Source organism: Piliocolobus tephrosceles, chromosome X (genome assembly GCF_002776525.5).
Source record: "Piliocolobus tephrosceles isolate RC106 chromosome X, ASM277652v3, whole genome shotgun sequence".
Taxonomy (NCBI): domain Eukaryota; kingdom Metazoa; phylum Chordata; class Mammalia; order Primates; family Cercopithecidae; genus Piliocolobus; species Piliocolobus tephrosceles.
In genome coordinates, this window is record NC_045455.1 from 72,225,950 (window position 1) to 72,232,096 (window position 6,147).

The following is a 6,147-nucleotide window of genomic DNA, read 5'->3' on the forward strand; positions in this document are numbered from 1 at the left end:
TGATGCCATTGCACTCCAGCCCAGGCGACAACTTTTTTTTTTTTTTGAGACTCCATCTCAAAAAAAAAAAAAGTTCATTGGGGTAGTCCGGGTGTTATTACCAGGGCATCTATGATGAAATAACCCAGAGAGTCCTTTTTTCTGCCTGATTTTCTTCAGTCCCTTTATCTGTAGGCACAACTGCTGAAGAAACCAGATGGCCTGGGATGGCACCAGAGCTTCTTTACCCTTGACCGGATACTAGAGAGAAGTAAGACCCCACAAGTGGGCACGAACTGGAACTGGCAACCCCCAGTTGCCTTCAGATCATTAACACATGATTATAATGCTAACATTCCCTGCCATTTTGTGAACACAGGTTGTATGAAGACATAAGTTTATGAATTGCCTCTGCACACCTAGAGTCCCACCCTGTACATGCTAACATTCCTCCCTACATGCACCCCGCACAAAGCCCGCTGCCTGCCCCAGACCTTAGACACCCCATGCCTTCTGCTGCTTGGGGAGAAGGTGCGTTTAGAGTGAGAGTTCGTGTTGTCCCATTTCTGGCTAGTGAACAAAACCAGATTGCTTTTTACAATTGATGTTCTTTCTTTGCTACCAATACAAAGTAGGGAAAAAACTCAGTTTACCAGCGACAATATGAAATTATAGAGATCTGAACAGGAAAACATGGAAATCAGGTGTCAAGATTTTAGAAACATTCTAAAGGAGGAATTGATAGAACTTGCTAAGCAGCTGAATTGGAGAGTGAGGGCAATGATAGAATCCAAAATGCGGCTGGGTGCGGTGGCTCACGCCTGTAATCCCAGCACTCTGGGAGGCCAAGGCAGGTGGATCACCTGAGGTCAGGAGTTTGAGACCAGCCTGGCCAACTTGGTAGAAACCCCACCTCTACTAAAAGAATGCAAAAATTAGCTGGGCGTGGTGGCAGGCACCTATAATCCCAGCTACATGGGAGGCTGAGGCTGGAGAAATCGCTTGAACCCAGGAGTCGGAGGTTGCAGTGAGCCAAGATCGTGCCACTGCACTCCAGCCTGGGCGACAGAGGGAGACTCCTTCTCAAAAAAAAAAAAAAAGCTGCTGAGATTTTTGAAATTTACTTCACAAGGGTTGCTCTTTTGTATGTACCACACCAGGTGCATAACCAATGTACATTAAGTACTTTTCAGTTGGCTAATTGATTAAGGGACTCCTTCTAGCCCAGATGATGAGAAATGTGGCCCTTGAAAGGAAATTACTTGATTAAAATCCATTCTATTCTAATAGACTAAAGCCGTTCTACTCTACTGAAACACAGTACAGTATTCAGAGAATTTTTAAAGTTTGTAACAGTTGAACAGTGTAAAATTGCAGCACAGCAAAGCGAATGACCGTCTTGGAGTATCGATAAAGGAGGAGGAGGAAATTTCTCTGAGTTGTTAGTGAACTTAAAAACCGAAAAAAGAAAAAAAAAAAGAGTTGTCAGTGAACTTGTTTCTGAGGACTCTTGTGTGTAGAAGGTGGTTGAGTCTAGACGTCTCCTGCAGAAAGATGGTCTTTCCTCCAGGTTTTATGCTTTAAAGGTAAAGGAAGGAAGAAACATTTATGGAAACTGTTCTTTTCTTAATTTTAGATCACAATTCTCAATCTTTGTTTCTTAGATTCTTTTGAGTTTCAGGAAAGCTGTAAAGTTTCTCAAGTGTTTTGCAAATGTGTTGGTGTTTTGTGAAGTGTTAAATAAAATTCAGAGGAGACCATTGATTTGGATTGAGCTCCTGCACTAGACCCCAACAGACCAAACCAAAATGGAGTCACTGATGCTAAATTTCCACTTCACCAAGCTGAAAGTAAATTGTTTTAAGTGATCTTCTGAGAAATCAGGCAGGAGAGATAATAGCCAAATCTCCAAACAGGCCAATTTCGGCCGGGTGATAAGGAAGTCCCTTCCGCTTTAATACTTCCAAGGAAAGTAACCTGATGTTAACCAACTCATTTCGTGTATTATGCAGTTTCCTTGTTCCTGCTCAGCTTCTTTATAAAAGCTGGCTATTCTGCCATGCTTGGCATAGCACCTCTTTATTTTTAGACGAGATGCTGCCTGATTCATGAATCGCAAGTAAAAATCAATTAGATTATTTAACTGAATTTGTTGAAATGTCTTTTGACAGAAGACATGAATTTTTTCATGCAGGGAGGGTGCAGGAGGGATGTAGCTTTTATTAGATTTTTAAAGGCATCTTGTTTCCAAACAGGTGAAGAATCTTTCCCATAGAGTGAGACCACTGAGTGTGGCTACTCACTCAACCCTTACTCAGCTTCATTTCATTTCCAAGTTTTGATCCAGGAACTGGGACCTGTGGGCATAGAGGGAGAGAAAGCCCAGAAAGTACAGGAAGTAATGGAAACAAACTACAGACAGAGCAAGGGGCCAGCTTCTGACAGCTTCCTCCTTTTTCTGTCCTGCTAAGTGAACATAGTATGCCAAGGAGAAGTGGAGAGGCTGAAAGACCTGTTTATTTCACAAGGGTTGTTCTTTTGTATGTACCACACCAGGTGCATAACCAATGTACGCTAAGTACTTTTTCAGGAGACTAATTGATGAAGGGACTCTTTCCAAAGTTTCTGCTTGGGTCTCAAACACTAAGTCATCCAAAAGCAAGCCAACTGCCCTGTCTCAGATGTTGCTTCCTGCTTCTGATTATAATCCCCTGTGCCAAGCTTACTAATTGGCGTGTTTGCCTTGAGTTCGTTTTATTCTAAGCACTGATCACGTGAACAGCAGATCAGTTCTAACAGGACTGCAGTACACAACTGCTACTTTTTGGCTTCCCAGCATCTTAATCCACTTCCTGGTTGTGGTGAATCCTCTATTCTTTTAGGTGGAAAATAGGCCTCTACCTTCCACTAAATAAGCTGGAATGGAAAGATGATGTTTCCTCTCCCATCCCTCTGGCACCAGGATAAAGGCACACGACCTGTCTGGACCAATCAGACACTCCCACCAGGGACTTCGACCCTTGAGGGACACAGAGGCAGACAAATGATGAGGTTTAATTCACAGCCATGGCATGGGTTTAGCAATGGCAGCTGTGTGGCTTTAGTGTCCAGTGGTGGGGCCGTGTGTAAGCTGGTGGTGGTAGGGCTCTGGCAAGCTAGTTTCTACTGGCTAGCTTCCCTGGATACATGCTACTTTAAAATCATGTTTCGCCAGCCCTTCTATCCCTGTTGCCAGCAACCTGATATCCTTCCAACAGATACCTTTTTGCATAAATCAACCAGATTTGGTTTCTGTTGCTTGCAAACCCTGAACGATATAGGAAAAGACAAAAAGATACTCTCTCAAGCCCTTTGAATAATCTTTACCGTGGAGCATGGATAGAAATGGAGGTGCCAGCCCTTGAAACGACTCCTGTAATGGTTAATTTTGTGCTTCAGTGACTGGGCCACAGAATGCCCAGATATTTGGTATAATATTATTCTGGGTGTTTCTGTGAGGGTGATTTTTGATATGACTAATGTTTAAAGTAGATTGTCTTCTGTCTTAGTATGGCCAAGCTGTTATCGCAAAGCACCATAGTCTGGGTGGGTTATAAACAGCAGAAACTGGCTAGGCATGGTGGCTCACTTTTCTAATCCCAGCAATTTGGGAGGCCGAGGTGGGTGGATCACCTGAGGTCAGGAGTTCGAGACCAACCTGGCCAACATGGTGAAACCCCGTTTGTACTAAAAATGCAAAAAATTAGCCGGACGTGGTGGCAGGTATCTGTAATCCCAGCTACTTGGGAGGCTGAGGCAGGAGAATTGCTTGAACCTGGGAGGCAGAGGTTGCAGTGAGCTGAGATTGTGCCATTGCACTCCAGCCTGGGCAACCAGAGCGAAACTCCATCTCAAAATAAAAACAAAACCAGCAGAAACTTATTTCTCACAGTTCTGGAGGCTGGAAGTCTGGGATCAGGGTGCTGGTATGGTCAGGTTCTGCAGTACCTCTTCTGGGTTACAGACTGCCAACTTCTTGTATCTCCACATGGCAGAAAGAGAAAGAGCACTCTGGGGTCTCTTTTATAAGGGCACTAATCCCACTCATGAGAGTGCCACCCTCATGACTTAATCACCTCCTAAAGGCCCCCCTCCCTCCTGATACCATTATCCTCGGGGTAAGGATTTCAAAATACGAATTTTGGGAGGACATAAACATTGAGTCCATAACACTTTCCCAAATGTGGATGGGCCTTATCCCATCAGTTGTAGGCCTGGTTAGAACAAAAAGGCTGACCTTTCCACAGATGACAGGGGATTCCTTCTGCCTGACTGCCTTTGGTCTGGGACAGCTTTTTTTCTGCCTTTTGACTCGAACTACACCATCAGCATTCCTGGTTCTCAGGCCTTCAGATTCTACTGGAAACACATCATTGTCTCTCCTGGCTCTCCAGATTGCTGACTCACCCTGCAGATCTTGGGATCTGCCAGTCTTCATAATCATGTGAGTCAATTCCTTATAATAAGTCTCTCTATATATCTCTCTCTACATCTATACATCACAATCTATATATATTATCTTCGATTGGCTCTGTTTCTCTGAAGAACTCTGACTACTACAACTCTCCATTGGACTGCTTTGTTAAGCTGTCTATCTGGCTGTTAGGAAGGCCTAACAGTCTAATGTAGGGGGATCTCCTGGTGGGTAGGGTGCAACGTTGCAGACTGGAGTCTCCCCTACAATAAGGGATGAGCCACTTGGGAAAAAGGTAGCGTTGCTGTCCTGACCTTCTGGGGAAGTGCTCCCACTCTCTCTTCCGTTCTTTCTCTCTTTGGCGATAATGTTGGTAGAAGATCTTCGTGCAGACAGTTTTCTTAAAATTTAGACTGTTTGACAAGAAGTGTTTTCTCCTTTGGGCCTAAAAGTATTATATATATATTTCTGTTTCTTCTTTTTGAAATGAATCTTTTAATGCTTTGAAAAAATGCCAACAACAACAAAAAACAAATACTGTAAAAAGAAAAATTCAGAGACTATCACGAATAAAATAAAAATCACCTGAATATTTTAATTACATATTTCTTTCTAGACATACTATCATTCATTCATTCAATACATTCATTCAATGATGAAGGCTTACTATTGCCCAGAGGATTGATTTTCAACAACACACACATGGTCCTTGGCCTTGCCCTATGGGGCTTACGGTTTATTGGAGAAGACTAACATTCATCAACAGGTGCCACATGGCCATGTCTTCCACACAGGTGGACACGTACACAGGGCTCAGGTCTTACAGTTTCTAAAATGAATTTCTTATTTATAACACTGCAAACTCATCTCCCTTCTCAAATATTTATTAGGTCCCACATCACCAGGCAGCAGACTAAAATCAGTATTTTCCCTTATCTTCTCCCAGATTGTTTTTGTAATTGCAAAACTGTGCGAGATGGTGAGAAAAATAATAAAAGCTATCCAATCCATCTCTGTTACCTTAGTGAGTTGAATTATCTGACTCCCAGCAATGTGAATCCCCACACCTATATTTTGTTTCACCCAATTCCCTCTGCAAATCCTACACTTTTGCTTAGTTTTGTTTTCTCTTCTTTGTTTGTTCCTTTGATGAGATGGAACAATCTAGCCATTTCAATATTGAGTAATGTGATCTGGGGCCCTGAAGAACTGTTCCCAGGCACTGCCCTGAGAGGGTGAGCTGTCTGTCAAGGTCCTCTGGCCATGTCCTGAGCTTCTTCACTTTTAACAAATGCCTACTGATATGGTTTGGCTATGTCCCCACCCAAATCTTATCTCAAATTGTGATCCTAATAATCCCCCTATGTGAGAGGGTCCTGGTGGGAGGTGATTGGATCATGTGGATGGTTTCCCGCATGTTGTTCTTGTGTTAGTGAGTGAGTTCTCATGAGATCTGATGGTTTTATAAGCGTCTGGCATTTCCCCTGCTTACACAGTCTCTCTCTCTCTTGCCTGCCACCATGTAAGGTGTACCTGCTTCCCCTTCCACCACGATTGTAAGTTTCCTGAGGCCTCCCCAGCCATGTGGAACTGTGAATCAATTAAACCTCTTTTCTTTATAAATTACCCAGTCTTGGGTATTTCTCTCTCTTTTTCTTTCTTTCTTCCTTCTTTCTTTCTTTCTTTCTTTCTTTCTTTCTTTCTTTCTTTCTTTC

General features: G+C 43.0%; 1 pseudogene; it reads right to left on the minus strand.

The window, feature by feature from the left end:
* Window positions 1-4,630: 4,630 nt before the first annotated feature.
* The window catches only part of LOC111523043, a 141,431-nt pseudogene continuing 139,914 nt past the window's right edge, over window positions 4,631-6,147 (minus strand).